Source organism: Euprymna scolopes, chromosome 30 (assembly GCF_053919585.1).
Source record: "Euprymna scolopes isolate OS-2025 chromosome 30, ASM5391958v1, whole genome shotgun sequence".
In the NCBI taxonomy this organism is placed as follows: domain Eukaryota; kingdom Metazoa; phylum Mollusca; class Cephalopoda; order Sepiida; family Sepiolidae; genus Euprymna; species Euprymna scolopes.
In genome coordinates this window covers 3,447,480-3,460,009 of record NC_136511.1, presented here as the reverse complement: position 1 = coordinate 3,460,009, position 12,530 = coordinate 3,447,480, and positions in this window count along the sequence as shown.

Genomic DNA, 12,530 nt, shown 5'->3' with positions numbered 1-12,530 from the left:
ATATATTTATATATAAACTAACAATTTAAAAAAAAAATACAAACACTAACCTAATTTTAAAACAGATCCTGTGTCCGATAAAATGCATGCCCATTGGCTGATAGGAAGGGCGCGGTGGATACTAAAAAGCTGATTGGCTAACTAAAATCTCAATAGAAGAGGAGCATATAAAAATGATAAACAACCACAGAATTCGCGCATAAGCCTGAAGAGTCCTAGAGTGGATGAAACGCGGAATATTCAGTGTAGCTTAATCGCCATATATATTTTATAATTATTATTATATATATATATATATATATATATATATATATATATATAAGTGGCCGTGTCTGTGTGTCTGTGTACATTTTCTTACGCAATAACTCTGTCAATTTTTAGTCTACAGATTCGAAATTTAGTATACAGGGTACTGGGATTTGGGAAAATTTACGTGACCCGTTTTCGGCCATAAATTCGGCTGTTAATGGGTCAAAGTTCAACGATTTGACCTTTGAGAACCCTACCAAACTCCTCCGACAATTTTGGGTCTAAACAGTTGAAGTTTTAAATAAAGGTTCCTTGCACATGGATCTAACTTAATAACTTCATTTGAGCACAAAATACTAAAATTTAAGGGGTCATAACAGGGGTCAAAGTTAAAAAAATGTACCCTTTTTTTTGGTCAGCATACACCTCCAAACACCTTGGCAACGCCGGGCACCCATGCTAGTATATATATATATATATATATATATATATATATATATATATATATATATATATTCAGAACAATATAATAATCAATAGACAATTTACTCTGTAATAATAAATACGAAATCTACATAAATTAAAATATCATATTAACGTGTATTTTTAGATCTGGCAACGCCGGGCAGTTTGCTAGTATATACATTGAAAAAATTATTTTAAAAATATTACTTTACTCCAGAAATGAAATGCAAACATAGCTCTGGGCGGCTTTAGTTATTTTTTTTTCTGATTAATTGATGTTCTAAATGAGCTGAAAAAAGCGCATTTTTTTTTTGTTTAATGAAAAAAAAAAAAAAAAAACTTAAATAGAGTATTGCGCATTTAAGCGGAGGAAACAAGAAGAACAACAAAAACAACAACAAAAACCGTGTTTTCCTCCAACATCTTCTCATTAATTCATAGTCGCCCTCAAACAACAGGATTTTTTTTCCTGCAGTTAACGAGGTTAATTGTCTCCCCTTATGCAAGGTCGTTTGCAATCTCAATTTCTTTTCTCTTTTAAGAAATGCTGCTGCTTTTTTTGTAAGCGGCGCTGGAGACAAAACATTGCCCAATTATTTCTGGGTTCCGATCTCATTAGGCATCAAAGAGCTGTGTAGACTGCCGGTAGGAATACGTAGTTTGAAATGAAAGTTGTCACTTCTATTCAGGTGAATCTAATAATGTAAACCTTCCCGACCGGAGTTGGATAAATTGGCAACCTGAGATCGAACCCTCTCGGATCTCCTGCATTTTTTTATCGACAGTTTTCCAGAGCGAAAGTATAAGCATACTAGCAGATCTATCCGGTGTTGCCCGGTATTAAAAGTAACGTAAATTCTTTTAAAAACAGCGAAAAAAAAAAAACTGACAGAAATCGAGACATGCGTACGAGTCTTATATTTTTTTTTTACTAAACAGTTCACTTCTTATAAGTAAAAAAAAAAGACACTCAAACTGAAATCTAAACCAAAACCTAAAAACGGTGAGTCAAGTACGATAACCATTGCGCCAGCTTGACACGATCTTTAAGAATTTCTTTCAAACCTACTTATTCTTAAAATAAGCAATCAGTCATGTGAACGATTCGCGCATGCGCAGTCGTAAAACAGTAGACAAACAGATAAAATTCGATGACAACCAAATATCAATTTTTTCAGTTTTGACCATTAAACCCATTAAAATGTGTTTCACATGACTGACTACCCTATATACCAACTTTCAAGTCTTTGCATAAAAAATTCGTTGAGTATATAGGTTAAGAGTTATCTTCACACACAAACACATATTTTCACGTTTATAGACATACTAGCAGGCCGCCCGGCGTTGCCCGCTCGGAAAATATGTATAAATATTATATATTAATTAATGCAGAAACTGAGACATGTGCATGCGAGCATTATGTTGTTTTTTTTTAACCGTTCCCATCTTGTAAGTAAAAAATAGAAAATATATTTGAGCTGAGATCGAAACCAAAACCTTACGATAGTTAGTCAATGACGATAATCATATTTCGAAAATTCATAATTAATGCAGAAACTTAGACATGTGCATGCGAGTATGGGTTTTTTTTAACCGTTCACATCTTGTAAGTAAAAAATAGAAAATATACTTGAGCTGAGATCGAAACCAAAACCTTACGATAGTTAGTCAATGACGATAACCATATTTCGAAAATTCTTTAATCTTATATTATTTAGTTGGAATTCATTATTGAGATGAGTATTATTTATTAATTTTTATTTATTGCGGACTGTTATCCTTATCTTTTTCTAGTTGTTTCACGACGTTTCGGTTAACTATTCCTCTTGCCTTCGTCAGGTGGGAACCGCGACGGGAAAGGATCTCTGAATCTCCTGACTGCATCCACTGCAATTACTGCCTTCCGTAGTTGTTGTCGTCTCCACACGTTCTGGCCGGATTTAGGGGGGATTGAAACCGCTATCTTCACACAATTCTCACCTGGAACCGTAGAGATTTAAATTCATGTTTGTTTATCATCTGATCTTCCATGGTCGGTTCCGTACCGAATGGTATATATTATTTAGTTGGAATTATTGAGATTAGTATTATTTATAAAATTTTATTTTATTTTATTTCGAACTATTATTTTCATCTCTTCTTACCACCTGACGAAGGCCAGAGGAATAGTTGTCCGAAACTTCGTGAGCCAACAAAGAAAAGGTGAGGATAATATTTCGCAATAAAATAACATTTAAATTAAAATTAATAAGTAATCTTGGAAAATTTTTACGACGTGCCCCAGCGTATTATAAACATCCCCAACCAACCCATGTTTAGAAGGGTTTTCGGAATAAACACTCCCCAATCTTTTAATGTAAGAACGGCTTTCGAGGTTGGGCCGTTCTCAGCATGGAGAGGTTTGGGTGTATATTATAAGCTGCGGCACGTCGTAAAAATTTACCGCAATCTGTAATGTGAACCATACACGCATGCGCATTCGTGAAACAGTTTGCAAATAGATAAAAGTCCGACGACTCCCACGTAACAGTTTTTAAAATTTTGACCCCCTTTTGCAACTTTATTTAGAGGATAAAAACAAATTAAATCTAGACCTTTATTTTATTTTTTTCCAGATACATCTGCCTTACTTTTAATGCTAGGTTTATTTATGGTGTCTTTTAAATTTAAATTTAATAAAAGCCTTCACAATTTTCTGATGAGGAAACTTTGTTTATTAAAAAACTATATGTAATAATTATTGTCCGTAACTTGATGTCTACCACAATAAAAACACTGTTTTCCGAAACGATCGTACAAATAATTGATTATGTTGTTGTTCCTTCTTATGAAACGGATTTTTAATTTAATTATAATTTGATTTTTAAATTTTAAATTATCATTCACATTACTAAATATATATATATATATATATATAATTACTTAATTTACTCACATACATTAATATACGAACGTATAGATTTATGCGTAAACTTTAAGTATTTACTTCAAAAGTGCTCAATACGTAGGTAGAGCTAGTTAGTAAGTTATAAAATGTATATGGCGATTAAGCTACACTGAATATTCCGCGTTTCGTCCACTCTAGGATTCTTCAGCCTTATGCACGAATTCTGTGGTTGTTTGTCGCCAATCAGCTTTCTAGTATCCTTTGTCCGATAAATGCATGCTCATTGGCTGATTGGAAGGGCGCGGTGGATACTAGAAAGCTGATCGGCTAACTAAAATTTCCATAGAAGATGCGCATATAAAAACGACGAACAACCACAGAATTCGTGCATAAGCCTTAAGAATCCTAGAGTGGATGAAACGCGGAATATTCAGTGTAGCTTAATCGCCATATATATTTTATAACTTACTATATATATATATATATATATATATATATATATATATATATAGATAAAATATTTATGGGTAAATGATTTTATAAGCATTTGAACAAAACCCCCAACACTGTAGTGCCAATATTAATTGTTGAGGATTTAGTTTTTTTTTTCTTCTACAGTTTAAACATACACCATTAAAGAAGGAAATTTCAAAAAGAAAACCTAAATACCCTTCTAAAGCTCTAAGTGTATGTTTAACAGCCATAAATTTGATAAAAGGGGAAAATTAGAGGTGGGGCAGAAAAAACCTATCGAGATGTCTTTCAGCCAACTCTTTTCAAGATTAACGTTGGCAACGCTTGAGAAAACATCGTTTAAAAACGTTGTCAAAACATACAATTATTGGTTAGGAAAAATATACTTTAGAAATGTATTTTGGCTTTATTTTTGGAATTTTCTTCTTTAATGGCTTATGTTTAAATTATCAGAGAAAAAACAAACAAAAATACTTCACCATCAACAATTAAGAACGACACTACGTTCGGTGTTTTCAAAGGTTATATATATATATATATATATATATATATATATATATACACATGTATGTATATATATGTAAAATGAATTTCTAGTCATCGACATACAGTCCTGTTTCGTTGTATCACAACTCATCAGTGCCGCTAGACTAGCACCTCTCCCAGGCCGAGGATCGAACCTGGAACCGTCGTGTTTACAGTCGGCAGTTCTACCCCTCGACCACGGAAGCGATGGCCGTAAATAATCTGTCCGAATATTTGTTTAAATGAACATCCCTCCGCTACTTTTAAAGTGCTCAAACGCTTGTTTGTAAACAAACCGCGAGCTTCGCATTTTTCAGCCAAATTAAGTAGCGACTGAGATTATTTACGACAGTGCTCAACCCAAAGAGGGGGGCTTTTAAAAATATAATTGTATCATCGACATACAGTCCTGTTTCGTTGTATCACAACTCATCAGTGCCGCTAGACTAGCACCTCTCTCTCTCTCTCTCTCTCTCTCTCTATATATATATATATATATATATATATATATATATATATATATATATGCTAGCTGTACCCGGCCACGCGTTGCTGTGGTTCCGTTTAATGAGTATGGTCAATTAAAGCTTTTTTTGGTTCAGTAATTTTCCTTGCTTACAAATAGATTTGTAGAAAGCTTTTCTTTTTGTTTTTTTGCTTATTTTCAATTGAGGAATCTGGAAATCCTTTCTTTGCTTCAAAATAGATTTGGAGCAATTTTTTTTTTAAATTTGTTATATTTTTCTTTTTTTTTTTGCTTATTGGTAATTGAGCTATATGGTCAATTAAGAGCAATTTCTTTTTCTTTGTTTGTAGTCATGTAGTATTCTCTTGTGTCAAAATAGATTTGTAGAAATAATGATTTTTTGTGAGTTTTTTTTTGTTGCTTATTTTCAATTGAGGAATATTAGATTCCTTATATAGCTTCAAAATAGATTTGAAGCAATATTTTTTTAATTTGTTTTTTTTTTATTTCTTTTGATTATTGTTAATTGAGCTGTACGGTCAATTAAGAGCATTTTTTTTCTTTGTTTGTAGTCCTGTAGTTATATTTGCGTCAAAATAGATTTGTAGAAATGATTTTTGTAATTTTTTGCTGCTTTTGATTTGAGGAATCTGAAAAAAGAGAAGTATGAAAACATATTTGCTCGATTGTTTTCTCAAATAATTAGCCTATTGAGAACTTATGTTCAAATAAACACAATGTGTAGACCTATTTTTTAAAAAAATTCCTTTTTGTGCTTATTTTTAATTGAGCTGTAACGACAAATAAGGCCAATTATTTTATATGTAGTTCTGTACTTCTTGTATCCAAATAGATTTGGAAATAATTTTTTCCTAAATAAGGCCAATCTTTTTTATTTGCGGCCAAATAGATTTGGAGAAATATATAAAAAAAAAGTGTTTTGTTTATTTTTAATTGAAGAATCTTAAAAAAGAGAAATCTGAAAAAAGTATTGGCTTGATTGATTTATCAATTTATTTATCTGTCGAGATATGTATGGTCAATTAAGGCCTTTTTTGCATATGGTTCAGTAAATTTCCTTGCTTACAAATAGATCTGTAGAAATATTTTCATTTTTTTTTTGCATATTTTCAATTGAGGAATCTGAAAATCCTTTCTTTGCTTCAAAATAGATTTGGAGCAATTTTTTGTTTGTTATATCTTTCTATTTTTTACTTATTGGTAATTGAGCTGTATGGTCAATTAAGGCCAATTTAGCTTTCTGTGTGGTTCTGTAGTTTTCTTTGTGTCCAAATAGATTTGGAGAAGTGAATTCAGTTTTAAAATTGTTTTATGTCTTAATGCCTGTTTTTAATTGAGAGATCTGAAGAAAGAGAAGTATAAAAAAATATTTGCTTGAGTGATTTCTCAATTTATTTGCCTGTATGGCCAAGTAATGCCAATTTTTTTATGGTAATTCTGTAATTTTGTTTGCGTCCAAGTAAGTTTGATTCTTTGTTTCTGCAAGTTTTTAATTAAGCAATCTGAAAAAAGAGGAGACTGAAGAAAAACATATGCTTGATATATATCGCAATATAATCAATTGTTTGGCCAGTCAACAGCTGTATCGTTATGTAAGGCCAAGAGATTTTTTAGTAAACAGATGGCTCGCACGCTATATGCACGTGAGTAAGAAAATGGTATTGATTTCCATAATACGAAAAGCAAAAATCATTTATGAGAAGATGTAGTCTTTATTGTAATGTTATAAGATTTTAAGAATAATTAATAAATCGTTTAAAAAATCTGTAGAAAAGCAGGAAGCAAAAAATTCAAATAATTGCAATAGCAACATAGTAATACCCTCACAAAACACCGGAAAACGGTAAGGAATAAATATTGTTGGACAACGTTGAAAGAAGGATTTATGTGTAAAAACTATTTGAATTGTTAAAGTATAATCGTACAATTTCTAAATGCACGTGAAAGTTGAAAAAAGAAAATTTATGGGGGGAAAAATGTAGAAATAAGATTGACCGCAAAAAAAAAGAAAAAAAAGGAAACAGCAAATTAATTTTTATGGGGAAAAATGAATGCTATAGTAAACACAAATACATATAAATGTATATGGAAAAAAGTGGGCTGCCGGAAAGTGGTAAGAAAAACAAAATAATTTTTAACTCCTATAATTCGAGATAAGTTCAAATATGAAGTTATTTAGACAGATTTACCGAAAGAAACTTACCAAGGAATTTGTTGAACAATATCCATCCAGAATTAGTAATAATTCGTAATGGATGTAATCTTGGAATTTAACTAAAAAAAAAATGGAATTTCGGAATGCGAGATGGCGTAAAAAAATGTAAAAATAAAATTGACTGCAAAAAAACAGCAAATTAATTTTTATGGAAAAAAAAGAAACTTACCAAGGAATTTGTTAAATATCCAGAATCAGTAATAATTCGTAAAAAAAAATAAATAAAAAATAAACGGAAATAAACGCTTGAAACACGTGACGAAGGAAACAAATCAAGGGAGGAACAAAAAATGAGGTAAGATTTTACAGCAAATGAATTCGATCGAAAAAAATGGATGCTATTTTTTATTTATTAATATTTTTAAGAATTAAACAAATTTATTTTAGGTAGGCTTGGTTTTAATCTAAACACTTGGAATTTAAATTTAAAAAAAATGTAATCTTGGAATTTAAATAAAAAAAAATGGAATTTTGGAATGCGAGATGCCGTAAAAAATGTAGAAATAAGATTGAATGCAAAAAAAAACAGCAAATGAATTTTTTATGGAAAAAAAAGAAACTTACCAAGGAATTTGTTGAATATCAGAATAAAAATTTAAAAAATAAATAAATAATAAACGGAAAGAAACACGTGAGGAAGAAAAAATGCGGTAAGTTTTTACAGCAATTGAATTCGATCGAAAAAAAATTTTAAGAATTAAACAAATTTATTTTAGGTAGGCTTGGCTTTAATCAAAACACTTGTAATTTAAATAAAAAAAAATGGAATTTTGGAATGCGAGATGCCGTAAAAAATGTAGAAATAAGATTGACTGCAAAAAGAAAAAAAAGAAACAGTAAATGAATTAGCACAAATTGCCAGAAAGTGGTAAGAAAAACAATATGATTTTTAAATCCTGTAATTCGAGATAAGTTCAAATATGAAGTAATTTAGACAGATTTACAGACAGAAACTTACCATGAATCATCTGTAACACGTAAGGAAGAATAAAAATGGGGGGGGGTAAAAAATGCGGTAAGTTTTTACAGCAAATGAAATCGATCGAAGCAAATGGATGCTATTTTTTATTTATTAATATTTTTAAGAATTAAACAAATTTATTTTTGGTTGGCTTGGATTTAATCTAAACACTTGAAATTAAATTTAAAAAAAATGTAATTTTGCAATTTACATTTAAAAAAAAATGGAATTTTGGAATGCGAGATGCCGTAAAAAAACAAATAAAACTTATTTTTTGATTGATGAAATAGACAAATGAATTATAAATGTAAATTTTGGATAAACAAATGAAATATAAAATGTAAAAATAGGAGATGCCTTATACTTAGCGATGTAACACTGAAAATGTTGTCATGCGAAATCGTCAAATCGTAGTGAAATCCTTCCAACGTGCATTCTACCGGAAATAAAAGTTGACCACAGGTTCGCATTTAAGAAAAATATTTTTATTTTATTTGACATATTTTTATAATTTGGGATGTTAATTTATTTTAATAACATATAGACTGTATTAAGCTTTCAAATAAATTGGTAATGTACAAATATAGTTTTATTGATAACGAACGAACCAACAATTACATTTTTAATTCGAAATTCGAAATCGTCAAATCGTCGTGAATTGACTGCAAACCGGAAATAAAATGGGACATAGTTCTGCATTTACGAAAAATATTATTATTTTTTTTAATATATTTTTATAATTTGCGATGTTAATTTATTTTAATAACATGCAAACATTCCTTGACTTTACAGATAAATATTCTGAAAATTTCAATTAAATTGATAACGTAGAAATATGGCTTTATTCACTTTGAACGAACCAAGAATTACATTTATATATATATAGATATATGTATGTGTGTATATATATATATATATGCATATATGCATATATATATATATATATATATGCATATATTCTTCAGAATAAAATTATATTTTATGTACTTTTCATAAATTTCCCTTACTCTATGACATTTAAATACTTTTAATAGTGATTTTCCATGTCTCTCTGACTTTAGCAAATAAGGTTTTAATTATTATAATTATTTGCTAACTTTTTCTCCTCTTGTAGACATCGAACTCCAATTATTGGAATATTTAAAATGTATTTTTTGATTTGAAATTTAACCATTTCACGTCACAATTTTTTAAATTTATTGAATGACTAAAATTTGATATATATATATGTATATATATGTATGTATATATATGTATATGTGTATATGCATGTATATATATGTATATGTGTATATATATATATGTATATATGTAGATATATATATATGCATATGTGTATATGTGTATATATATGTGTATATCTATATATCTATAAAAGTGAACGTGTCTGTGTGTGTGTCTGCGTGTCTGTGTACATTTCACTACGCAATAACTCTGTCAATTTTCTGTCTTCGTACTCGAAATTTGATATACAGAATACTGAGATTTGGGAAAATCTTTGTAATCCGTTTTAGGCCAGAAATTTGGCTGCTAAGGGGTACAAAGTTCAACGATTTTACCTTTGAGAACTCTACCAAACACCTCCACCAATTTTGGGTCTACACACTTGAAATTTTAGATATAGTTTCCTTGGTCATGGATCTAACTTAATAACTTAATTTGAGCCCTAAACAATAAACATTTGAAGGGGTCATAATAGGGGTCAAAGTTAAAAAAAATTGACCGCTGTTTTTTTTTTGTTTTTTTTGCTCAGCATACACCTCCAAACACTCAGGCAACGCCGGGCTGAAATGCTAGTATATATATAATTTATTAGTACTTATATATATATATATATATATATATATATATATATATATATATATATATATATATATATATATAATTTATTAGTACTTATATATGTATATATATAATCTATTAATCCTTACATATATAATTTATTAGGACTTATATATTTATTCAGTACTTATCTATCTATATATCTATAAAAGTTAACGTGTCTGTGTATCGGTCTGTCTGTCTGTCTTTCTGTCTGTGTGACTGTGTATATTTCCCTACGCAATAACTTTGACAATTTTTAGTCTACAGACTCAAAATTTGATATACAGGGTACTGAGATTTAGGAAAATCTATGTGATCGGTTTTCGGCCAGAAATTTGTCTGCTAAGGAGTCAAAGTTCAACGATTTGACCTTTGAGAACTCTACCAAACTCCCCCGACAATTTTGGGTCTAAACATTTGAAATATTAGATATAGGTTCGTTGGACATGGATCACACTTAATAACTGAATTTGAGCCCAAAACAATAAATGTTAAGGGGTTATAATAGGGGTCAAAATTTTAAAAAATTGACTTTTTTTTTTTTTGCTCAACATACGCCTCCAAACACCCGAGCAGAGCCGGGCACCCATGCTAGTGTATCTATATATGCAGATGTATATATACTGGAACTGACATCAAGACCAAACTCTAAAGACAACAAGTACGATAACCATAAACCAGCTGGACCCGGCCTTCAAAAATGTTTGAAACCTACTTATTCTTAACATAATGTGAACGATTTGCGCAGGGACAGTCGTGCAACAGCAAACAGAGAAAAATAAGCAGATTATTACGCACAAATTTTTCAATTTTGACCCCTTAGAAACTATTTATTCCCGATGGAAATTTATTAAAACGTATTTCATCCATCTGAATAACCTATACGCCAAATTACACGTCTGTAGATCGAAAATTCGTTGAGTATATAGGTTGAGAAGTATCTTCGCATACACATTCTCACTTTTTGGACGTATATAGATAGATATGGCAATAAAGGAATAAAATAAATCTGACGTGTTACGTTCGCTTCATGAAGGGAACAAAAAAATCTAAAAGTGGCTTCAAATCTATAGAATCGCGTTAGATGGTCTCTTACTTAACATGCTGAATTCTGCGCGTGTCTAAGTTTTGTATTTTTAGTATTGTTTGTTTCAAACAATTACTTGTATTAATTTTTTTATCTTTTTTTTTTCTATTTAGTTTTTATTTATTGCGGACTATTATTCTCATCAGTTTCTTAGTTGTTTCATGACGTTTCGGCCAACTATTCCTCTGGCCTTCGTCAGGTAGTAACCGCGACGAGATAGGAACTCTGAATCTCCTAACTGCATTCTCAGCAATTACTGCCATCCGTAGTTGTTGTCGTCTCACCACGTTTTTGGCCAAGTAAGCCTCTGGCTGACGACAACAAAGACGAAAGGCAGTAATTGCAGTGGATGCAGTCAGAAGATTCAGAGTTCCTATCCCATCGCGGTTACCACCTGACGAAGGCCAGAGGAATAGTTGGCTGAAAGCTTGTGAAACAACTAAGAAAATGAGGATAATAGTCTGCAATAAATGCAAATTAATAAATAATACTCATCTCAACAATGAATTCCAATTGAATAATATAATTACTATGTAATTAAACATAACTGACCAATTTACCCTGTATATATGTTTACGAAGTTTTTAGATTAGTATTACTTGTTCGTATAATTTGGATTCTTCGGACTATGGTTCTCATCTTAAGTGGTACTTCCCCAAATTCGCAATTGTATCTTATCCACAAGGACCCGTGGCGCAGTGGATAGGATACTTGGTAAAATTGTAAAGTCTCATTGTAATTCTTAGTATTTGGATTCATCAGACTTCTGCACTCATCTTGAGTGTCATTTTTGACAAGGTTTCGGTCGATGTAACCTCCGACCTTCTTCAGGCATATCTTATCGAACGCGGAAATGTTTCTGTCGAACTCGGGAATGTATAACCGAACTCTTTATTTACTTCACAGGGGTTGCATGCTTTTGTTTTGTCAGCCATGACTGGATAGAGGTCCTAAGTAATTCGCAATTGTATTTTTCGGTCTCCCATACTGAAAATTGAACCTTCAACCTTCAGGAGAATATCACTTTTTACAAGTACTCTAACCACTGCGCCAGAAGTCACATCGACCGAAACGTTGTTAAAATAACACTCAAGACGATAACAGTAGTCGAAAGAATTTGAATAATAAGAATAAACCTTACCGAGATGAGTTGGAGGAATTGGCATTAGGGGTTCGAATCTTCTCGGATCTCTTTCATTTTTTTATCGAGAGTTTTCAAAAGCCAAAATATAAGTGTTAATAGCAATAACAAAGATTAAATAAATTCGACGGCATGAATTAAAATGAAAATACAGAACACCCTATGTTTCGCCAATTGTTACATGGGCTTTATCAAGGAGAGTAAAAGTCTAAAAA